The 26,318-nt window shown below is 34.4% G+C and overlaps 2 protein-coding genes across 4 annotated transcripts in view; one reads left to right on the top strand and one right to left on the bottom strand.

The window, feature by feature from the left end:
- LOC127856501 (uncharacterized) overlaps positions 1–26,318 on the bottom strand; it is a 405,251-nt gene that overhangs the window by 33,994 nt on the left and 344,939 nt on the right. The gene's annotated exons all lie outside the window — the stretch shown is intronic.
- Positions 1–26,318, top strand: part of LOC127856496 (uncharacterized) — a 365,893-nt gene that overhangs the window by 73,432 nt on the left and 266,143 nt on the right. The window lies entirely within an intron of this gene.

Raw genomic sequence — 26,318 nt, 5'->3', positions numbered from 1 at the left:
GTTACGTACGATCGATTGGTCATTCTCGGCTCGGGTTCTACTTAAACGTGTGCGTGTTTTTCGAGGTTTATGCGGTTCTTTTCGAGCCAGAGTCTACATTATTTGCCTGATGTGTGCACCAGCACTCATATCTAATTAACTATCTAGACTTATGAAAGTTAAGGCGAACTTTGAATTATAGCTGCAATTTTCAAGCTATCTATCTAGTTTTTACTGACAGATTTTAAATTTTGGTGTGGTCTTGTGATGTGTGTGTGTGTGTGTTGGGGGGGGGGGGGGGGCGAAGTACCCGGAGGAAACCCCACTTGTCCGGTATGGTTACCACCAACCAAACTCACATGCTGCCAGGAACTGGAATCGAACCCGGTCGCTTAGGTGAGAAGCGACTGTATCAACCACTGCGCTGGCCGGAAGCCATCTTAAACATTCCTTCGGTACGGAAAATATACTTAAACGTACCCGGAAAATTTAGACTGTACCCGAATTTTATTTTCGCCCGAAATCAGATGTCGTAAAACGCGCTAAGGAATGCGGAACACATGTCTCTTTGAAAAAAATTTGCATTAACATTATTTTGGAGTACGAGTTTCGATAATAGAGAGGCCATTTTACAAAATATTGATTTAAATATGAATATAATAATTTGAAAAAAAGAAGCCGACAACGACCATTTTCGGGAGAATTCCCGGGCACGTTATAGTAAATTTTCCGTACCCGGGGTACATGAAAGTATATTTAAGAGTACCCGGGGTACATTTAAGTTGTACCCGAGACGACAATGATGAATCGAGCGTAACTTATAGCAGCCCTACTTGAAACAAATGTAAGGCCAGAAGGGCTGAAGTAAGGATTTCATGACCAATGCCCTCACAAGTTATGTTGTCGGGCCGGAGATCGAGCCCGGGATCCACGGATTGCGGAATTATGTCGGTGACTAATAAAAGATAATCGGAAAAAATAGGCTGAAAATAAATTGTGTACATGTGAAATAATTCGCATCATCTTAGAACATTGGGTTGCAGCAAACCCGTGACTGGCATTCATTCCATCTGCAAGGCACTTCGGTGGTGACCAACGCGGAAATTCGAAGCGGGGACCAAGAATCTTCGATCGGTGAGTTCATTTGCTTTCCTTGGTATGTTTTTCAGAAGCTTATGCAGTAGTTTGTGAACATCAGACCGAAGAGTATAGTCCATTTAAAGCATGTTAATTAATTAATTATATGTAGTTTGTTCTAGGTTAGTATTCTCAATGCATAATATAGTCAGCATTTTAACACGACACGTTCACACTTGCATAACGTCGCTGTTCTTCGAAAACCGCGTAAGTACATTTTTACAACTTTTCAATAGGCAAAAAAACAAACATTTTTAAAATATAATATTTTAGATAGTCTAAAAAAGGAACCAAATATTAAAGAGAAAACTGCGTAAGTCCATTTTTAGAATTAAAATGACAACTACAGGCTTTTATATTTTCATAAATAAAAGTATGCCCATTTTGACTAAGACTATCTAAATATAATATATTTTATAACTTCAAAAAATATTTAAAACATGTTTTTTTAAAAGTGGGAAAAATTGACTTACGCAGTTTTTGCAGAAACAATTAGTGCACCAATGAGTGTTCAGGATTTTCTCACGTGCTCATTATGCCTTCCAATTGGATATGAAATTCAGTATTTTCGCAGAAAATGACCCGTGAACCCACCGTTCCTATAAAAACAAATAACAATTTGCGCCAAATTTGACTTACGCGGTTTTCGAAGAACAGCGACGAATTAAAAGAAAGACGAAAATAATCTGCGGGTTATTCTGGTATTATAATGGGCTGAGCTAACACATCCCAAGCACATAATACTAAGAGAAAGTTGAGCCGACACTTTCACCCCCAGTGTGATATACGGAAATTCTATAAACAAATGCGTACAATTGACATAGTTTTCGGGGCACCATTAAATATTACACAATCAATATCAACACCACTATATTACCAAACTATGGACACCATAGTACTTTATTATCACTTCATTCATATGTACAGTAGCGGTATCAAACTTATTTTTTTACGCATTTTCAGTCGTGCATCTTTGTTCACACTGTGTGCTTTATTTTTCACGTGTTTGCGTTTTTAATTGACGTTCTTTTGTTTCGAAACATTGACTATATCGCACATGGCCGTTTCGTACCAAAAATATTATTAGCAACATAAACAAACTATTTTTATATACAATACCGATGTCTCTAGTGAGGTATATTTTATAATCTGCTTCTTATGATTTCTACCATATGTGACACGCATTATCTGCCTATAAACACTTTTATTTTTTTCATCATGAAAACAGATGTTCAGGTATTACATGACCAATAATTATTGCCTTTTTATAAGGTTCAGGAAAAGTAAAGATTTATTTTCAAACGAAACATTTACAAAAAGAGAATAACAAATGTAATTTGAAACGAATTGAAGGTGACGGTCACAATACGTATATGAAATCAATTGAAGGTCTATGTAAATTAATTTTTCAGGAACAAACAAAATACAAAAGACAACAACAACAACGTACCAAACATACACCAAATAAATGAATATATAAATCATTAAATAAACGAACGAATAAATAAATAAATAAATAATTATGACTCGGTCAAACGGTCGGTTGATCTGTCGATTGATCACCATGATTCAAGTATTTTTATCAAGATAACAAGACACTATCAATATATGATAGTTTTATTATCTTACAAAAACAGCACACTAAAAGGGATGTTAAACCAAACACCTAATACCATGTATTGGTATTCGACAGTGAAAATTTGCAAAGATATTAATATTTCGACATCGTTATATTATAAACAATCGTATGAAAATATTTCTGCTATATGACATAACTTGACATTTTGATATTCAGAGGACAGTTTTAATGTTTTCTTCATTTCCATTTGAATTGGTTAATTGTCTGTGTATGGTTTGAATGTTGACTCAAAGACAATACTCGTTTTCATCCTGAAAGCATATATTTGATATTCTAACCTTTATGATGCTCTTATTAGATACTCACTGACAAAGAAAACAATTAATGTTGTAAAACTAATTATATAACAACTCAAATATGTTTCTTCTTCTTCTGATGCTGCTAATGTTTCTTATTTTATTGTAAACATTTTCTAGTATGGAAATACCACAACTATCCCCGAGGAAAATGTTTAATATAAACAAGTATAAAGCAATACTTTTTTGGTAAGATAAATGAGATGTAACACGCAGAACAAAGAAAAAATAAGCACACAAGTGTTGCTGTCCATTCTCAAAAACCTAGAAACAAATACCAATACTTAGTCATTCATACTTTAAAAATATTTTTTCAAAAAATAAAGAGGAAAAATGCAAACTTTGAGTTTGATGTTTCCTTCATCGAAACAATAGAAACATATTGTAGTCTCACCGCATAAATCTAAAGTTTCACCTTCACTTGCATGGCTACCAAAGTTTGCACAAATGAAAATGTAAAAACATGCTGCAGTTTAGATGTTTAGATGTTGCATTAACTTTTGATATATATCGTTTTTAAATGCAACTATCATAAACTGCTTACAAGTATGAATAATATGTAGTACATCATTTGTAAACGAAAGCAATCGAGTCCGAAATAGTTCATATTGCTCTCTTCATATTGCTCAGTTCGTATTGCTCAGTTCGAATTGCTCAGTTCATATTGTTCAGTTCATATTGGTCAGTTCAAATTGGTCAGTTCATATTGGTCAGTTCATATTGGTCAGTTTATATTGGTAAGTTCATATTGCTCAGTTCAAATTGCTCAGTTCATACTGCTTAGTTCATATTGCTCAGTTCTTATTGCTCGGTTCATAATGCTCAGGTCATATTGCGTAGTTCAAATTGCTCTGTTCAAATTGCTGAGCTCATATTGCTCAGTCCATATTTGTCAGTTCATATTGGTCAGTTCATATTGCTTAGTTCATATTGCTCAGTTCAGATTGCTCAGTTCATATTGCTCAATTCACATTGCTCAATTCTTATTGCTCAGTTCATATTGCTCAGATCATATTGCTCAGTTCAAATTGCTCTGTTCAAATTGCTCAGTTCATATTGATCAGATCATATTCCTCACTTCATATTGCTCACTTCATATTGCTCTGTTCTTATTGCTCAGTTCGAACTGCTCAGTTCATATTGCTCAGTTCATATTGCTCAGTCCATATTGGTCAGTTCATATTGGTCAGTTCATATTGGTCAGTTCATATTGCTCAGTTCATATTGCTCAGCTCGAATTGCTCAGTTCATATTGCTCAGTTTATATTGCTCAGATCATATTGCTCAGATCATATTGCTCAGTTCATATTGCTCTGTTCAAATTGCTCAGTTCATATTGCTCAGATCATATTGCTCAGTTCATATTGCATGTGCAAATTGCTCAGTTCATATTGCTCAGTTCATATTGCTCAATTCACATTGCTCAATTCTTATTGCTCAGTTCATATTGCTCAGATCATATTGCTCAGTTCAAATTGCTCTGTTCAAATTGCTCAGTTCATATTGATCAGTTCATATTCCTCACTTCATATTGCTCACTTCATATTGCTCTGTTCTTATTGCTCAGTTCGAACTGCTCAGTTCATATTGCTCAGTTCATATTGCTCAGTCCATATTGGTCAGTTCATATTGGTAAGTTCATATTGGTCAGTTCATATTGCTCAGTTCATATTGCTCAGCTCGAATTGCTCAGTTCATATTGCTCAGTTTATATTGCTCAGATCATATTGCTCAGTTCATATTGCTCTGTTCAAATTGCTCAGTTCATATTGCTCAGATCATATTGCTCAGTTCATATTGCTCTGTGCAAATTGCTCAGTTCATATTGCTCAGGTCATATTGCTCAGTTCATATTGCTCTGTTCAAATTGCTCAGTTCATATTGCTCAGTTCGTATTGCTCAGTTCATATTGCTTAGTTCATATTGCTCTTTTCATATTGATCAGTTCATATTTATTACCTGAGCATTTATAATCAGAACTTCATAGTATCCATATAGAATAGTTCAAATGCACAAACGTTTGTTGAAATATATGAACAGGATTGATAGTTCATCATCAACGAATATCTTAACAAACAATACGTTTACATGGCACCTATAAAGATCACACAAACCTTGGAATTTAAAATACATTATATAATGTATAAGGCAAGGGAAATTTTGACTTGGTGAAAATGGTATTATTAACATATGTTTGAAATCGTTTCCATGTCATTTAATGTATTTATTTAGTAAATTACAATAACTTGATATTTAAAATTGTCTTAAATTATCATAATGGTAAAAAAACGAATGGAAAAGTTTGTTGGACATGAGAATATAACCATGGTAAAAGTGCATTTTTTAACGAAAATCTCGTTTTATGTTCGTGATTTTATAATCTCGAAATTTCATTACGTGAATGTTCTTTGTTGTGCACGAAATTGTTACGATGACATCATGTACATTCAGGCGCTACATGTCCCACAATTTCATTTTCATGACACGGTCTAACGTTTTACCTATGCGTTTAGGGATTGTTTCAAGCGTCGGTAACGTGTAATTACAGCATGGTCGCATGAACTTCGTAAATGAGCGTACTCATTTCCCATATTTATTATATTGTAAAGTCGTTTATCAATTAATTCATGGTATTTTCTAACCATGTGCATTTATCGTTGAAATAAAGCAATGTGACACGCACTTGATCCACAAAATCTGTCTTGCCATTCATTCTTTTTTGTACACAAAAATATGTGAAACACTGTACATTTCCTTATTTTTTGTGAAACATTAATTCGTTATTTTTTTAGTTGCTTCTTTTTTTTATTGCCCTATTGAACAACTAACAATATACTGATTTTACTCATGTTTTATCTAGTCCGTTATTTATTATTTATCAGTAAATATGTTCCTAAAAGAGACTTTTTCACATATTGTCACACGGACAATTTTCCAACTTAATTTAACACATTATAAAAATTAAAGTACAATTTCATTATGAAGCAAAATATTGCTATTTACGTAGACACGTACTGAAAATACATTTTCGTTCACGAGTAAAAATCGATTGAAAATGATAAGATTATATATAAGGCGATACAAAAGTGTAAAGGTTGTTGTCGTTAAATTCTACACATGTGACAACACATACCACCGGGTCTAACTTGTTGCTTTCTTTCTTTATTGTTTAATTTTGTTACAGTTATTATAATGTAGCACTTTATTTTCGATCTGGAAATAATAGTAAAGGAGCTACAAGTAGCAGAGGCTTTCAAAAACGAAGTATGTTTGGCAATCTGCTTACATTCAGTGTTATTTCTGCGATTGTGTACGTCGACTCAAAATTGAAGTGCTTCACTTGTACCAAGATTATGTTATTTATTCAGGTCATGAGCTACGAAACCTGTCCGCTAATGGGACTATGAAACCTTGCGTCGATACATATACTCAGGCTGCTCTGGAGCTACGCTGGTTTGCTCAAGCAAAGACCCATTTTAGCATGACGCCGCTCGATGTTGGCAAGCATAAATTTTACTTATTTCTACAACAGGGATATGCATATTTTTGGAACTAACCATTTGCACGAAAGTGTTTTGTTACCTCCGCGCAGAGATTTGACTGGAACGAGCATTGAGATTGAGTGTTTTGTTTATTTATCCAATATGAATTCTGGGCAAATACACATTTGAACGATTTCGAAGGAAGAGAGTTATCATTTTTTCTGTTCATTCTTCGTCGGCACCAAATTGTTTGTTTAAAACAATGTACATTCTTAGCCGACTCTCATTTAACTGGTTCGTACGGTTAATTGTACGCATGTGTTGCATTCTTCGTGTGCAAAACGGTAAACCGACTAACATAACACAAAGCTTGGGATCCCAGAAATGCGACTATATTTAGCGACGGGATTCAAGGAAGGGGAAAACCAATAAATAAGTTATAGATAGAACCAAGACGATATTGTAAGTTAGGTTATAGTTTGAACAAAGAGGTGGACTTTGTGGCTAATCTGGTAATGTATTGTTATTTCTTTTATTTTAATTGTATAACAATAAACACATTTAGCAGATTAAATTATGGTTTACTATTTTTGTCAACTATACATGACCAAAATGTGCATATGGTATACAGGATGCAGGATCTCATGACTTAGTTGGGTTTTCCCCATTAAATGTTATTGGATGTAGATCTAACACACTGGTTAGTGCTGCTTTTTTCAAATACATTTTTAAAAACATTTTTTTCTTAAGAACTTTAACTGGTGCATAAAAGACAGATTGTTATGCTACTTACACAGGTGGTTAGCGTGTGGCTATGATATTAATTAGTGAAAACATCATTTTGAATAATAAATAATCATATTACAACGAACAATAAACTGTTATGAAAAAAAATGTTTCAACTATCATATATATATAACAAGGTATGCAACTCAAAATCACCCGAAACCGAGATGCATCGCTTTGAACAACCATATCTTCATCAATTGTGCAGCGATTTTCACGATCTGGGTCTTATTCAACGCAGAAATGAATTGCCTTTCTGGAAATGTATATGTTTTGCAATATTTTTACAAATGCTGGGTCAACTTTTAAGAAATAACACGATACACAACTCGCATGACCCTAGCTTAAGAAACTTCAGCGTACAATTTATATAGTATTGACATACCTGTACTCTAAAGCCAACTCCTTATCGAAAGTCAACCAGAGTCGTAACATATTTGTCACGCTAGAAATCAAAGAAAGCTCATTTTCTTGGATACATTTCTACATATATCGATGAATGAATATAAATTACTGCATCGAGGAATATTTTAAGGTTCAAATGTTTCAAATGTTTCTTACAATAGATGAAAATAACTCTCATCAGTCTGAAATTCACACAATTTTGACGCCATTGTCGCTTTGTCACGTGTCGAGTTTCATTTGGATACTTTCGGATAGCCCTTGACATTTTATGCTGAAATTGTAAACATTACTTTCGTTTTCTGAAATCTATTATTTGTGATTTATAACTTACGTCTGGTGGATTGTAAGACTGATTTCATTGTGAATCAGGTAGTGTTATATAATATTTACTTTGACTTTGTATTAACACTACAATTTGTTTACAAAATAAGCCAGAATTATCAAAATACCGGGAAATGTCATTCTGAATTTAAAAACACTTGAGCACATGGTTTGTTATTAAAAATAGAAAAAACGTCATATGACCGTGAAATCTCGGGAGATTCGCATTTCAAGAAAGTCGGTCACATCGCTGTTTTTCTCGATATGTAAGAGCAGAATAGATACATTTTAAATGTTTAAGATAGTATTTTGTGAAAGAATATATCAGTTAAATGTGGAAAATGTCAATCTTTCCGATCAAGTGGTTGATTTGGGCCAACAATTGCATTTAAAAGCTGTTTTGGACCGGTCTTTGTTAACTGTCAACTTTTCGTGAATTTCTGGTTAACTTTCCTAATGGTGTTGGTCCATAACTATAAAGTCGCGCCAGTCAAAAATCATAAAAAGCGACATTTAAAGTTATGGTAGCCAGAACAAGCATGACCCAGTTGACACTGGTCAGGCAGTATTTAAGACTGAAATCTTCACGGAGTAAAGGGCATCTTCCCTGCAAAGTTCATGTACCTCGATACCATAATTCAATAAAACGTATGAAAAAACATTATTACCGTGCTTGTCGTTACATTATGTATCAAAACTAACTGTCCAGCGCCGTCTGAAACCTTTGTTTACATACATTTCAACTAACTGACATTTTAAACACGCGTACGAGTGATTTCATTGGTCCAATGCGAAGATGTATCTTTACAACTGGAGATTTCATTCAAGAATACTGCCTGATCATTGTCAACTGGGTCAAGCGAATTGTGTATCGTGTTATTTACAATTTGACCCAGCATGTGTAGAAATATAACAAGATATATACATTTCCACAAAGGAAATTTATTTCTCCGTTGAATAAGACCGGGTTCATAAAATCGCTGAAAAATTAATGAAGTAATGGCTGTTTAAAGCGATGCATTCCGTTTTCGGGTGATTTTGAGTTGCATACCTTGTTATATAAATATATTTGAAAGTGAATTTTTTTCAGAAAAGTTAAGTTTTCGTTATAATATGATTATTTATCATTCAAAATGATGTTTTTACTAATTAATATCATAGCCACACGCTAACCACCTGTGGCTACTTATAGCAATGTGAAATTTTATCAGAATTACTTTATTTAATAAGCCTGTGTTCTTGTTCAAAATTACACAACCCAAAATGCGAAAGACAAAATAATCTTAATTGACACGAGGTCCGAAAACTTTTTAAAATTCACCGGACCTTATAAGGTTTTCCCGGACCTTATTCTTCTTTAACCAAACAATAGAAAATACCTTCTACACTGTTAAGAGTTTATTTTTATTATAAATACGTCCACAATTTTGAACAATATTAAATACAATAAAATAACAACTTAACAAAACTGTTCTATAAAAAATGGGGTCAAACTTTCAATTAAAACTGCTGAAAGCTTTTTGAGTTTCTTTTTAACATTACAAGTTATTTGATCGTTGAAACAGCCGCTTCTAATACTAGTTTTTATGCTACCGGTAGGGTGGCATATAGCAGTTGAACTTTCCGTCAGTCAGTATGTCAGTCTGACTGTCCGTCCGAAAAAAACCTTTAACATTGGCCATAACTTTTGCAATATTGAAGATAGCAACTTGATATTTGGCATGCATGTGCATCTCATGGAGCTGCACATTTTGAGTGGTAAAATGTTAAGGTCAATATAATCCTTCAAGGTCTAGGATCGAAAATACAAATCCAAGGGAAGTAATAAGCTTTAATGGAGATAATTATCTGACCTGCCAAATTATATATTTTTTTTAAATAAATCAAAGCGGCGCAGTAGGGGGCATTATGTTTCTGACAAACACATCGTGATAAAAGGTCAAGGTCATCCTTCAAGGTCTGAGGTCGAAATTACAAATCCAAGGGAAGTAATAAGCTTTAAAGGGAGATAATTATTATATATATATATATAATTATATATATATAAAATATGAAACCATACAACTGAAGCATATTAATCAAAATGACATTTTATGGTCAAGACAAGCACACAATGACTCTTTTGGGCATACAAGTATCTTAGGTACTTTAAGGTTACCTGTGAATCTACAGTCGGGGTAGTGGCTTATAATTGGAGACAATTATTTTCAAGGGAAGTAATTTATATAATTATAAATCTCAGATTATATTTTTCCTTACTAAGAATTTAAGATTTTGTATTTTGTTTATTTATAACTTAAATGATTGATTTGTCAATTTTTTTAAAATGATATAATATCATTTCTTTTCTGTACTAATTTGTTAATGGTTGGTTTCATTACTTACCTGTGGACTTATACATAGATACACGATGAACTGTGGCTATGATCTCTTTGATAAACCAAAGGCCTTTGTAGTCAGCGATGTCTGACTTGGTCATTTTTTACTGTCTACAGACCCCCCTCCACACGAGGAAGGATGGCATATAGCAGTTGAACTGTCTGTCTGTCAGTCGTCGGTCCGAAAACTTTAACACAGGCCATAACTTTTGCAATATTGAAGATAGCAACTTGATGTTTGGCATGCATGTGTATCTCACGAAGCTTCACATTTTGAGTGGTGAAAGGTCAAGATCATCCTTCAATGTTAAAGGTCAAAAAACAAAATCCAAGTGAAGTAATAAGCTTTAAAGGGAGATGATTTCTATACCTGCCAAATGATATTTTATTTCAAAGCGGCGCAGTAGGGGGCATTGTGTTTCTTACGAACACATATCTTGTTGCATACAATCTTGACAAGGAACAAGCAACGGTCGTGTGGTTCCCCGAATTGGATTTACGATGATCAGAAGGATTGAAGCCAGTTAAATGCAATTAAACCACAAAAAAATGCGTCACGAAGCACTGTGCAATATATATGACTGGTTCTTAGAATGGCACTTGGAGCTTGCTACGTCACTTTTTTCCACTTGGAATGGGGCCGAATACCGGACCCGATTTGGGGCCGAATACCGGACCCGATTTTTAACGAAAACGACACTGCAGCTTAAGTATTGGATAAATATTTTAAAAAGTATGTCCTCCTTCCAGCCCTTACGATTTATAAAGAATATCTCAAAATCTTTGTATTAAAAAAATGCCTTATGTTAAAACTTAAAAACAAATCCCCTGAAGCGTTGGATACTTTTTGCAACATAATAACAAATGGGCCTCTGCCATGATTGCTGTAATTTGGGCTCTGGGATCATTCAGTTTCAAAGCATATTTAAACAATGGATCATATCTCGTTAAACTGTCTGAATTAACTAGCCATGACTAGCCATAATTAAATGACAAAATGACAAAAGCACTACCAATACTGGTCTATTATCATTCTGGTCTGTGATTTATCTTTAGCCTCGTTGACCCTTTCTGTTGAAAACAATTTAAGCAGTGACACATACGCCTTTATAAATGTTACATGGTTCTATGATAAAATAAAACGATTCAAAAGGTTTGAACAGAATCTTTAGACATCAATGGGCACGAGAAGATTTTAGGCTCCAAAAAACCTCACCTCTTTGAACCAAAGTTTGTTAATTAAGTGAATGATCTAATCAGAAAATCCAAACTGTTTAAAGGGGCAAATGAAAAGTATTTCCCCATGACAATGCATATTCTTTGTTTTCAAAACGGTATTTATCTAAAAAAGATGTTTTTTTTTTTACATAGATGCCTTTAGTGGGAGTCAAACTTCACACAACCTACTTCCATGAAATTTTAACTTCACTAAAGTCCTCTTAGTAATAGTGTGCATGTGTATCGTGGATATTTATGTACATTTCATTATATATTATTACTACAACCAATTGTCCCATGCATACAAAAAGTGTCCGTAGCGACAATTTCTTATTTAGGTATCCAAATGTTTTAATGAGCGTTTATAATACGGAGACATTATACAAACAAATGTGTCAAGCAACCATTTAATCCAGCCTTGTTTAAATTTAATATTATTTTTCAAAATATAATACGGTGTTAACCATCATTCTACCCCTTTAATTATGTTAATTTAAAAATAAGATCACTATAATTTGGACAATTCAAAAGCCTATTAAAGTGATTTATTCACGTAAGTTGTCATTGTTCATACTTGATCATTTTTATATACCTGTTTGATAACTGTTGTTAATAAACTTTGTAGTGACCGGTATATAAGATGAAACAGAGATAACACATTGTTTAATACTTGCTAAGGAGCCAATACTCAACATACATGCAGGTAACTGATGGCTTGAAACATGACCAATGCTATTGAATTTGATTATAGTGTACTTCGTGAATATTTAAAGCTTGAAAATCCATGCCAAAATCACTGAAGGAAAATTATTTAAGTTTTATGGATATTTTTTTGATCAATTTAACAGGTTTTTATAATTGGTAGTTCTAAAATGTTGTGCAATTACCTAATTTAAATACCTAATAGCAATGTATTAACTCATATAATTATCCCCCGCCATAGGCGGAGGGATATTGTTTTGGCGTTGTCCGTCCGTCCGTCTTTCCGTCCGTCCGGAGCCATATCATGGAAGTGCTTTGGCGGATTTTATTGAAACTTGGTATGAGTATATATATAGATAAGAGAATGGTGCATGCCAAATCGCATTGTAAACCTTCTCTTAATAACGGAGTTATGGCCCTTTGTATATTGAAAAAATGCTTTTGTTGTGTCCGGAGCCATATTTTGTAAATGCTTTGGCGGATTTCATTGAAACTTGGTAGGAGTATATATATATATATATATATATATTGTATATCAATAAGAGGATGAGGCACGCCATATGGCATTGTACACCATCTGTTAATAACAGAGTTATGGCCCTTTGTATCTTGAAAAAAGGCTTTTTTGATTGTCAAATATAACACTTTTGTGTCCAGAAGCATATTGGCGGGGGATATCAATTCAACGAATTTGCTTCTTGTACATAGTTTTCCTCAAAAGGCAATTCATATATACCCACTTGGAATAGGTGTGTATGTGGGGCAACTAAAATCACTTAGATTATGAGTCTGTTTGTTGGTCTGTAATACTTAACATTTCCAGAAAACATTTCTTTTAACCAATACTGTTCCAAATACACGAGTTTCTGTTATATATCCAGGCCTTTTCCGCTCCATTTTGGAAAAACGCCACACTGGAAATTTGGAAATTTTGCGTCGTGAAAAAACCCATTTTGGGGAAAAAAATCGCAAATAATTGGGGAAATTAATCGCATGTAAAAAGTGTTTTTTATATTTCAAAAAAGCCGTTAACTGGTAAATAACGACTATTTTGATAACATATTATTAAAATTTTACAAAATATTATGAACATGTGTGATAATAAGTGCAGGGTTTTTTATATGATTTTGGGGAAAGTGCCTGGCCTTTTTTGAGGTGAAAAAAAATCGCGCGAAACACCGGTTTTGGAGAAAATAAGGAAAGTCTTAAATAATCAATTATACATATTTTACTGTTTTTAAAACAAATTCAAGGCAACAGATAATTTAATTATGCAATATTTTTATGCCCCCCTTCGAAGAAGAGGGGGTATATTGTTTTGCACATGTCGGTCGGTCGGTTGGTCCGTCCAACAGATGGTTTCCGGAATGCCCCCTTCGAAGAAGAGGGGGTATATTGTTTTGCACATGTCGGTCGGTCGGTCAGTCGGTCGATCCGTTCACCAGATGGTTTCCGGATGATAACTCAAGAACGCTTATGCCTAGGATCATGAAACTTCATAGGTACATTGATCATGACTGGCAGATGAGCCCTGTTGATTTTCAGATCACTAGGTCAAAGGTCAAGGGTCAAGGTTACAGTGACTCAAAACAGTAAAATGGTTTCCGGATGATAATTTAAGAATGCTTACGCCTATGATCATGAAACTTCATAGGTACATTTATCATGACTGACAGATGACCCCTATTGATTTTCAGGTCACTAGGTCAAAGGTCAAGGTCACAGTGACTCGAAACAGTAAAATGGTTTCCGGATGATATCTCAAGAATGCTTACGCCTACGATCATGAAACTTCATAGGTACATTGATCATGACTGGCAGATGAGCCCTATAACTTTTCAGGTCACTAGGTCAAAGGTCAAGGTCACAGTGAATCAAAACAGTAAAATGGTTTCCGGATGATAACTCAAGAATGCTTACGCCTAGGATCATGAAACTTTATAGGAACATTGATCATGACTGGCAGATGACCCCTATTGATTTTCAGGTCACTAGTTCAACGGTAAAGGTGACTCGAAACAGTAAAATGGTTTCCGGATGATAACTCAAGAATAATTAGGCCTAGGATCATGAAAATTCATAGGTACATTGGTCATGACTGGCAGATGGCCCCTATTGATTTTCAGGTCACAAGGTCAATGTCACAGTGACTCGAAACAGTAAAATGGTTTCCGGGTGATAACTCAAGAATACTTAGGCCTAGGATCATGAAACTTCATAGGTACATTGATCATGACTGGCAGATGACCCTATTGATTTTTAGGTCACTAGGTCAAAGGTCAAGGTCACAGTGACTCGAAACAGTAAAATAGTTTCCGGGTTATAACTCAAGAATACCTAGGCCTATGGTCATGAAACTTCATAGGTACATTAATCATGACTGGCAGATGATCCCTATTCATTTTCAGGTCACTAGGTCAAAGGTCAAGGTCACAGTGACAAAAAACGATTGCTGGATCTACAACTGACAGCCCATATGGGGGAATGCATGTTTTACAAACAGCCCTTGTTCTATTTTCTACACTGGATCAGGCTAACTTATATATTTAAAGGTTTAAAAAATAATTTGGAATTGGAATTATTTTTCAATTGGGAAAAAACAACCAGATTTGCATTGGGAATGGGGCCGAATTTTGGACCCGTGGCATAGGGCGGAAAAGGCCCTACATTCATTAAGAAAGGGTCATTAAGTGTTTATCCCATGCGCATGTCTTTGCAAGCTTGATAGAAAACATAGTGGGTCTGTACACATCTTTTAACGCGTCGTAACATTTCAAATAATTGTTCCTATCGGCATAGCTTTCAACGGCTTTTTTTTCTGATCAAAACAATTTGTATCTGACAAAGTTTATGCTTATTTTGTTGAAGGCATCATTCCCGGCTACGGACTTTGGGTTTCTGATGTAGGCTTTGTGGAGGTGGTGTTTCTCATCCAATAACTGTTTAATGTCCTCTCATCAAACCAGTCCTTGTGTTTCTTGCCCCAAGGGTGTCTGTGGTTGTAGCATAAATCAGTTTTCTGAGTAATGCCCAATCCAACGCGCTTCCAGAGCATTTACAAAGGAAAGCTTGCAGCTGACAGTCTTTTACTTGGCAATGATCATCCCGCCTGTAACATTTCTCAAGATAACATAGTCAATAAGATACTGGTTGTTTGAGCAAGGATGCATCCATGACGTTCGTTAACGTGTGTGAAGGGGCAAGATAGTGTTTGTGATCAGAAGTTCATGCTCATCACATGTCTGGAGAAAAAAAAGACCATTGCTGTTGCAGCGGACCACTCCATGGTGTCCAAGGACTCCTTTCTAGTCCATGCAACTCTTGGGTTAAAGTCAATTAAACGTTTAGCTTGTCTCAACTTAACATTATTTGATTATTTTGGTCACCTGTGATGTTTATCTTATTGATATACAAATAAAGCGAATTAAGACTTATTAAAGTACCTTCATGTAATTTGGGTAATTATAGGAAATTATAGTTATTGAAGTTATAACATAGTCAGTGACAGTATTTAGTTGTAAGTTTTTTTTTTAAATGATTGTCATTAAAGATAAGGTCAGATTAACCGAAGGTTTCTCGTCTCAAAAAAGTGGCGACAATTTTTTTGGGTGTCAGTGAAAACCCTGCATCACCAGCAAAAATTACAAGTTCGACTGGTTGTTAAAATTAGTTTAAATTTTAAATTTAAATAATCTATCAAAGTAAAACAAACGTGAACTAGTTCGCATTGTTTAGCATATTAATTTCCTAATATATTTTTTCTGACACGAGGTCCGACAGTTTCGGGAATTATCCCAGACCTCAGCAAATTTTATCGGAAATGTCCGCGGTCCGACGTCTTTTGCGTGGGTTGAAATTACATGTATACTGCACGACTATGCGACACGCAAGGTGAAATTTTGACACCTATTTCAAACGTATTTAAGGATTTATTCTTATACCTAAAGATATTGGCACAACATGCAAGAACAAATGTCTTTTATGCGCTTAAGATTTTTGCGAATGTATTTCAATAACTTATTTGCAAAAACAAAGTTCTTAACGGCCCGTTTAGGCGTTTACATTCTGTCTAGCCCGTGTGTAACCCCATGAAAAACCCGCTGATTTTGCACCCTGTATACTGTTTGTTGTGATTTATTAATCTCATTTAATTGGAAGAGGTTACCTTAATGTTATTCGAATTTGGTACCCGCGACAATGTTAGTACTTGTTTAAGTGTACAACACATTGCATAAAGTAATATCTTTGAATTTTTCTCACGAGCTATAAATGTATTGCACTAATTTAACTTAATTTTCTGTTTCAGAGTTTATCAAAATGGACACCAGTTTTGGTATGTCATATTATATATTTTAGCGTTCAAATATGAAATGTAAAACAGTCGGTTAATTATGTGGTTTATTTCCATATCAAGATTTTATGTTTTGGAGGACACAAACAACACTAAGCACTTTACGTCAATGAATTTGCAAACACTAGAAGGCAATTGCTGTTTAGGACCTGACTCTAAAACATACACAGCGATTGTTCCCTTCTTTATAAAGTACTCGTTAAACTTTCTTTCCCAATTGCAGAAAAACTACAAAATTCCCAATTGCAGTCTGCAAAATTTCCAAAAGGAAGGAAAATTTTGTCAATTTTGTTCCAAACTTGCATTATCTGCAAGTTAATTAATGAAATGAGCACTAACACTGGACTTTTCAAGCCAAAATAATATTAATAAATATTTGAGTTGAATTGTGCTTTTGATACCAAGCAATTAAAAAGACCCATAATTCCCAACTGGGATATTTCACGACGCGAATTCTCCCCATTTCAGGGTTTTTCTCGCCAATTTTCCCCAATTGGTATGGTACAAGTACTTTTCCCTATTGGGGAAGAAAAATCGCTATTACATACGGGCATTTTATGTTAACAATCTAGCAACCTCCGCGCAGAGATTTGACTGAAACCAGCAAAGCTGGATCCAATTGAATGTGAGAGCAAGGAACGACAACTCTGCAGTGAGATTGGAATTCAAGGTGCAAAATATCCGTATTATGTCTTAACTACAGAAATAATAACTAAACACACCTTATTTAGAAACATACGAAACACGCTAGCGGTTTTGTGTATTGAATCGATTATCATTAAAATACTAGTATATTGATTTAACATTTTCAACAAGAATTCAATTTGAGAGCTGTTTCAATAAGTATAACCTCTCTTGTTCCAATTTCCTCCATATAATATTCATGTGTACTGGCTGTCCGTTGAGAAGTCAGCAGGAGAGAAAATTTAGAAACAGGTTGGTAATGGTAGATCAATACGTCCCATTTCGGAAGCCCGCAATTTTTAAAATAGACCTTTACAAGAATATCAAATTTCTTTCGGATTTTAATAAAGCGATCGACATAAAGATCAGGAATTTATGTTTAAATGCCTCTGCCATTTTGGTTTAAATGAACACACTTTACAGTGGGTTATGTTATTTTATAAAGATGTATTAACGTGCGTTACAAATAATCGGCATTTTTCTGATTTTTTACTGTACAAAAAAGGTTCAGACAAGGATGTCCTTTATCGCCTCACCTGTTTATTATTTGCATTGAAAATATGTCGAAAGACATAGAGCTTAACACACAAATCAAATGAATAACAAATATTGTAGAACTAAAACAGTAACTCTTCGCTGATGACGCTTTTTTCATACTAGACGGTAAACGTATATCGTTTGAAACATTAATTTAAATCATAGAAGAATTTGCAGTTATATTCGGACTAAACTGGCATAGGCATAAATCTAGCCCATTCAGTCTTGCTAACACAAACAAAATGAGTCATCTGGAACTCCAACAACGCATCAAGTTTAGGGATAAAATTCAGCAACGAGCTAGCAGAAATAAAAATATCGGTAAAAATAATAATACAATACTGCACTATTAAGTAACATTATCGGTAAAAAAGAAAGATACAATACAATATTAAATAACATTATTGACTTGTGGAATGCTGTTATATATTTATTAACCTCTAAATCATGTTTGAAATTAACACTGTTGTCAACACCAACCAGGATGCTATGTACCAAAACTAATATCGATAAAATATATACATTGTTGTGTATTTTAAACATAATATGGTATAGGCAAATAATATCATGTTTGCGATGGAAAGAAAACATGGAATTACAAAAGAACACCAAAGCTAACAGTAACCCTTATTACACGTGTGCGCATTTGCAAATCCCTTTTATGTATTCATAGGGAAGGAGTCAATGAGCTCACATGTCGTGGACAAACAGGATAAAGAAACAAGAGAAGACTCTAAGATACAAAGCGATGGAAGGGCCGAACCACCATCCCAGTCCAATCGTGCCCAACCAGATTATTCTACTCCAATGCCTAAACCATAACCATCCCCAGAGCTTCCCAGCCCACCGAATAGTACCGAATAGTACCGAATAGTACCGTCCGAATCGCGGAGAACACGCTGATATTGATGTGCAAATTTGTGAATTATTTGATTTGATCATGTCTACATGGTGCATTTTCTTGTCCTAGTAACGCATAAAATCAAGTGTCATAGCATTTTAAGTTCTGATGAAACTTTGTGAATGAATATTTTAACGTTAAGAAGCGACGAGGAAGACCATCTTTACGGTATCGTAATCTTTTAAACAAATATCCATCAACCGTAGATGAAATGCATGGTGCACACTATATGGTTATTAGTGGTAATCCAAGTGAAACAAATCATGACATAATAATTTAAAATGTAATAAAGGAATTAACGTTTCATTGGACACATGTTGAACCAGCATTAAACGTTGTATACACAAACAATGTGCATCATCATCTTTTACCTGAAAACAAACTGAACAAAATGCATGAACAGATAACACATTTTCCTAGTAATGTCGGTGTGTTTAATAAGTTTCGACATTAAATGTTTCGGACAGATTACAAGTCAAAAGTTCTAGTCTATGTTGTGCGGATATGTATGTCCAACTTATTTTCGCTACATCTTAGTTTTTGGAAACATTAAACTGTCAGTGAATGCATCTTTCTAAATCAATAATACATATTTTCCAACCATCATCTATGTTTTGGCTAGCTTTCTCGTTTTTTGATTGTTTTAGGTTAATTTGCTTCTCCATAATGAGTGTCTGTAAAGGGATAATTAGATAATGTTTACCAATTTATCCTGGCAATAGCACAATCCGACTACTTCTACACTTAAGAAAAAAACATGAAACGGCATACTTAGACAAATGGGCATCTTTTCATAATGTGTTATCTGTTATCTTCATTGACAATTTTATTAAATAGAAGCCGAAATTATATTTCTACAATATTCTGCTTTCCGGAACAAAGAACATAAAGCACCAGCTTTCCAACACGTTGTGATTCAAGTTCCAAATCACATACTGCACGAGTAAAGTGAAAAGAATCCAAGAAGTATATCCAGTAATTAGGTCTTGCCTCTTTTCTGAGTAGTTTATGGCAACATGTACTAAACAGTATTCTTTATCACAATTGTATAGCCTAAATTAACACATGTGATCATGGATACACATATAGACTTTTAGACCATTTCATGAATAATGTAATAGGTGTATGAGTGATTAAATCACATTTGTCAATAATAAGATATCTTTGATATATTTATTTTTTCCCATTTCACATAAAATGCATTTTCACAAGTCATTGCAAATCAACAGTGACACAAACTCTTTGTCAACTAGTATTCGGAATCTCCAATTCATTACAGTTTAATAGTGCATTGAACATGTTGTTGCAAGTATTGTATTTATCCTTTTTGCAGACTACTGTATTAACAGGTGTAAAATACCAGTACTTAAACAGAAAATAGCTATGGTTTTATTCTACTTTGTTAGTATGCTAAATTTGAGCCACCATGTAAAGGACTTATTTACATTGTGTTTATACATATTTCAAAAAGTCAGAAAAATACTGAATATTAAATACAATTAAATGCATCTTGTCAAATGAAAATCAAACAGTTTTCCAACAACAGTCTGTGAACAGTTCAGTTTAAAAATATACAAATGTACAACACCCGTTAAGAAATGTATAATAACTTTAACCACTGTAGGAATTTCTCGTTGCTTGTAGATCAGCTCATTTATCAATGAATTTTTTTTTTCTACCGTGTGTAGCGTAATATTTCTACGCATCTGTGTATTCGCGACAATCTCATTTGTATTTTAAGGACAGAAATCTCATTCGGGGCCTGATAATTGTGAAAAAAGAAGAATGTTTGATCATCAAAATTATTGCATTCTTCAAAAGTGTTTCTTTATGATTTTCTAGCCGTTATTGTTCAACAGGTTTTCTGGTGGACACATTACAAACCCGAAATTAACCTTGTTCAGCAGCTGAAAGTAACGTGCAACATTCTACACTTTGGTAAGAAACACACAATCAGTTTACTGAATTAGTTTAAACCTATTTATTTAAGCTCGATTGCATGGAAAGCCTACGGCGTATTTGAAACGCTCTCGAGTTCGTTTCCTGGGACTAGAACCAGTACTTAGTGCCTATGGGGGAAATCGGAAAAACTCTCCCACAGTGGGGATCGAACCCGTGACCTCCCGAATGAATAATTTGATCGACAAAATCATACCTGTCACATAACATAAGATAATACATTTTAGTAGCAAAGTGTCCAAATTGATGTAATTAAGGATGTATTGCGTAAACTCAGTGCCCCTTTTATATCAATAAATAACAACATTGTTATCAAGCCGTTCTTATGAAAAGTTTGCTCCAGCTGAACAAAAACTGCGAACAAACAATGTCAGAAAGGTTTAAGAAAAATCTTGGAATTTCTTCACATATGCAGGGGTGATTCAAAACCAAACAGTGTCCGTCATTTTGGACCGAGTTAGTGGATAACTGTATGCTTGCATTCTTCACATTCACAATGACTTCATGTTGAAGTAAACAATTTACCATAACTCACGATTGGTATTTTAAAGTTATATCCACTGGTGGCATACCAAAAATGGGAAAGCAGAAACGCCATATTTACAATTTACTGCTCAATTATGTTTTTATTTTGATAGTGAGCCTTACATAGCCGATACGCATGACTAAAATAATTACACCGATTGTCAAGAAAACAAGGAAAAAAGAAAAAAAGTGGTAATTTTCAAAAATAAACAAAACATTGTCGCAAACGAAACGAATATCTCGGTACCGCGTTGTCAGATATGTTCAATGACAAATTACACGAGTGTGTGTGAGTCACCATGGATAATACAAAGTGTCGTTGACATGCACAGTTAGTAATGAAGACGTATTTTAAGTTTTAGTTCAATCGCTTCCGGAAAATGGAGGTATAACGCCCCACCAACTTATATCATTTCTTTCGATCTTATCGAACACACGAGAGTGACCTCCTTTCAGGTGTATACAGAGAATAATAGGTAGTGTTGATTATAGATCAGGTTTATAATGCGAGGCTTAGAAAACAAAAAGCACGAGCCTTGGCTAGTGCTTTTTCGTTTTCGTGCCGATCATGATAAATCTGATCTATAATCAACACTTAGCTATTATTATATGTATCCCACTTTTTATTCAGTAAACCTTTTTATTTAAACAAAATAAGTTTAACTGGATAATTTCGCTTGATTTATGACGTCAATTTGTTGAAAAAAATGACGTCATTTCGTGCCGTGGTTATGAGAGATGCATTTTATACTTTATATAAGCAATCCTCGTAGTATAAAAATATAACGACAACAACAGAACAATCCAAATTATTAAATCGTTTCATTTTGTCAATTTACCAAAAAGTGAAAAGGTCTCGTTAATGTCTTCAGACTTGCAAATTGAATGAGTTCAATACACTGTCAGATCTTACATAATGAATAACTTACAGGTTTAGTGGTTGCCTGTTAGCCTGGGGCCAGTAGATTTAAGCCCAGAACACTCAATTTCAAAAGTTGGTTACAGTTGGGCTAAAAAGAAGGGTAACTTTTTCAAAGCTTGAACAACTCAATCAAATTAAACATAGAATTCAAATTCGCGACTGTGGATCGATTAGGCCTAGGAAATGATTCAATTCCGGAGCACAACAAGACATGAATCATTATTAGGCCTAGGATATGATTCAATTCCGGAGCACAACAAGACATGAATCATGATTAGGCCTAGGAAATGATTCAATTCCGGATCACAACAAGACAATTATTCATATTTTGTGTTTATGTTGGTTTGTATTGTGCTGTATTGTGCTGTTTTGTACTGTTTGGGCAATCGGTCACTTGCCTTAAATAAAGGACCAACTAATTGTTTTTAATGAAAATTCAATACTGCTCCAGCAGCTGGAGTTTCACTTCTTTATAATGAATCATAATTTCATGTCGGCACAATTGTTGCTCAATAATTTACAGGAAATAAATAAAGTATTAGATACACAAATCACGGCATGAACATGATTCTAGGCTTGTTGTTCTTTAAAAAGGCAACCAAAATTCTGAAGATGGTTGCCAGTGCAGCAACAAATCGCGTAAAAAAGAGACATATGGTTGGTAGTTTGTCACAGTTATCTCTATAACATAAATATGAGGATAAACAATGTACACACATCTCGACCTGTGCTTTAAGACACACTCTTTATAAATGTGAATGGGTTGTTTTCATTTCAAACTTGCGATTTAAAAAGCTATACTTTAATTTTGAAAACTGAGTTGCGTCTAAGATTAGGCAATAGCAAAGAACCTAAGTGCCTTCAGCGCTTTGATTATTCTTTAAAATAGTTGCACTTCTGGTCGCATACCAAATACCTGCCCCTGGCGTATTTGTTAAGTTTTAAAGATCATATAACACTGTTTGCACTATTTAAAGCTGTATAAATCGGTTATACAATAGAAGGATTTCGAAATCTACCGACCATAAGCATGGGGTTCTCATATTACTTCGCTACAATGTGAAGTCGGCATTTATCCCCAGGCGCTTTTCATTCAGAAGTTGTCGACGGCAAGGAGTGGATCGGAACATGTAATAATTAAAATAGTGATAGCGCGTAGGTGAGTTTTTATTTTCAAATAAAATGTTTTGATAACAATGCATATCTTCTTTTATCAAGTTAAGGACCCTCCTCTGTGTTCTTAATAATAATAATAATAATAATAATAATAATAATAATAATAATAATAAAAATAATATTAATAATTATTATTAATATTATTATTATTATAAGTATTATAATAATTTATTAATAATAATAATAATCATAATAAATATTATAATTATAAAAATTATAATTCTACTTCTTCTACTTCATCTTCCTTTTCTCTTATTCTTCTTCTGCTTATATTATTATTATTATTATTAATTAGTTTTTATTATTATTATTATTATTATTAATTATTATTATTATTATTATTATTATTATTATTATTATTATTATTTTAATTACTGGTAATAGTAGTAGTAATTGTAGTAGTACTTACAATAGTAGTAAAAGTAGTAGAAGATGTATATTATTATTATTTTAATTATTATTATTATTATAATAATATAATAATCAATAATAATAATAATAATAATAATAATAATAATTATTATTATTATTATTAGTAGTAGTAGTAGTAGTAGTAGTAGTAGTATTAGTAGTAGTAGTAGTAGTAGTAGTAGTAGTAGTAGTAGTAGTAGTAGTAGAAGTAGTAGTAGTAGTAGTAGTAGTAGTAGTAGTCAGTAGACGTAGAAAGTAGAAGTAGAAGTAGTAGTAGTAGTAGTAGTAGTAGTAGTAGTAGTAGTAGTAATAGTAGTAGTAGTAGTAGTAGTAGTAGTAGTAGTAGTAGTAGTAGTAGTAGTAGTAGTAGTAGTAGTAGTAGTAGTAGTAGTAGTAGAAGTAGTAGAAGTAGTACTTAAGAAGTCGAATGTTTTTCCGTGCTCCAGAATACTTGGCCAGAGCATTTGTTCTTATAATATCGAGACAGAATTCGGAAATGATTCCGGCCCATGTACACAAATAGCCGTAAGGGGGCGGGGCAGTTTTGCTTATATGGCTATAGTAAAACCTTGTTAACGCTCTTAAAATCACATTTATGTGTTATATACTTTCATAAATGTTGTTCTACTATTATCTCGACTGAGTTTGAAATGGTTTTGGTTCGTTGAAAAACATGGCCGCCAAGGGCGGGACCGTTTTCCGTACATGGCTATTGTAAAACCTTGTTTAAACACGTCATATTTATGGGCTGGGTTGTATAACTTTTAGTCTGAAGATTTGTTAGATAAAAGAGCGGTTGAGTTCGAAAATGTTAGCGGTCCTTTAAAAACATTAACGCAATTGGACAGGGCAGTTTTTTATGGATATATAAAACCTTGTTAACGCCCTAAAAGTCACATTTATGGTCCCGTTTTCATTAAAGTCGGTTGGATCATTTGTCTTTATGATATCTCAGCTGAGTTCGGAATTGGTTCCGATCCGTTGTAAAATATAACCGCTAAGGGGCGGGTCGGCTGTCCATATATTAATATTAAAATCCTGTTAACGCTGAGGATGTCACAGTTTGTGTCTAATGTTCCTGAAACTTGTTCAGAAAATGTATTATAATGTAATCTTCACGGAGTTCCAAAATTATTTGCTAGGAACATAACTTTTGTTTTTTTTAAATCTAAGCCGAGTTAACAACTGGTTATATATAGAAATAAATAAATAAATAAATACCTGTGTTCATTGAATGTAAGGCCTAAAGCTTCTTTTGTTTTGTACATTGACAAAGTGATTTTATTTTACTTGAACGTATTATCCAAAACTTGTGTTGACGTCTGTTGAAGACAAAATACCTAAATCTGAAACCGAAACATTTGGTATTTTGCGAAAATTAGCCAACGCGACCGCAATTATGCCAATAACCCAAAACTATAGATTTTTTGGATTCGTTGTAAAGGATAAGCTTGGTGAAACTAATACACCTTAAAGGCGTATTTTAATTGAGCAAATATGACGTACACTGGATATGGATAATATTTCAACAAATACAGATAATTTTGATACAAATGATATTTCGAAACACTATCTTTTGGCGAACAATTTACTTAAATATTGTTCAACAAAACATCGAATAAGCAGATGGTGGTGGTAGTGGTGTTGGTGGTGGTGGTGGTTGTGGTGGTGGTGAAGGTGGTGGTGGTGGTGTTTGTGTTGGTTTTGGTGGTGGTGGTGGTGGTGGTGGTGGTGGTGGTGGTGGTGGTAGAAGTAGTTGTAGTAGTAGTAGTAGTAGTAGTAGTAGTAGTAGAAGTGGTGGTGGTGGTGGTGGTGGTGGTGGTTGTGGTGGTGGTGGTGGTGGTGGTGGTGGTGGCGGTGGCGGTGGCGGCGGCGGCGGTGGCGGCGGCGGCGGCGGCGGTGGCGGCGGTTGTGGTGGTAGTGGTGGTGGTGGTGGAAGTAGTAGTTGTAGTAGAAGTAGAAGTAGTAGTAGAAGTAGTAGTAGAAGTAATAATAGGGGTGGTGGTGGTGGTGGTGGTGGTGGTGGTGGTGGTGGTGGTGGTGGTGGTGGTTGTGGTGGTGGTGGTGGTGGTGGTGGTGGTGGTGGTGGTGGTGGTGGTGGTGGTGGTGGTGGTGGTGGTGGTTTTGGTGGTGGTGGTGGTGGTGGTGGTGGTAGAAGTAGTAGTAGTAGTATTATAAGTAGTAGTAGTAGTAATAGTACTAAGGTTTGTTTTACTTATAATACCCATATCTACATAGCATTCTTTATATGTAAAAGATAATCTTAAATTATATTAATAACTTGCAATACAAAAAAGTTTAGGGTATTCATCAATTAATTAGTTACAACTCGTTTTATTTTACACATTAAGCACTCGATAACACCTTTCAGTAGGGTTTTGTAATTTAATTAACTTGTTATTCACAAAGCGAGGAGTGCCCAATGTAACCCGATAGCTAAAGCCTTGGCTGCTTTAATGTTAGGCCTTAATCCTTATAATTTATTTAATTAAGAACACGCCAAGCGTCT

This window comes from Dreissena polymorpha, chromosome 13, assembly GCF_020536995.1.
Source record: "Dreissena polymorpha isolate Duluth1 chromosome 13, UMN_Dpol_1.0, whole genome shotgun sequence".
NCBI classification, from domain to species: domain Eukaryota; kingdom Metazoa; phylum Mollusca; class Bivalvia; order Myida; family Dreissenidae; genus Dreissena; species Dreissena polymorpha.
The sequence above is the reverse complement of the archived record's forward strand: the minus strand, read 5'-3'. Positions and strand labels throughout refer to the sequence as shown.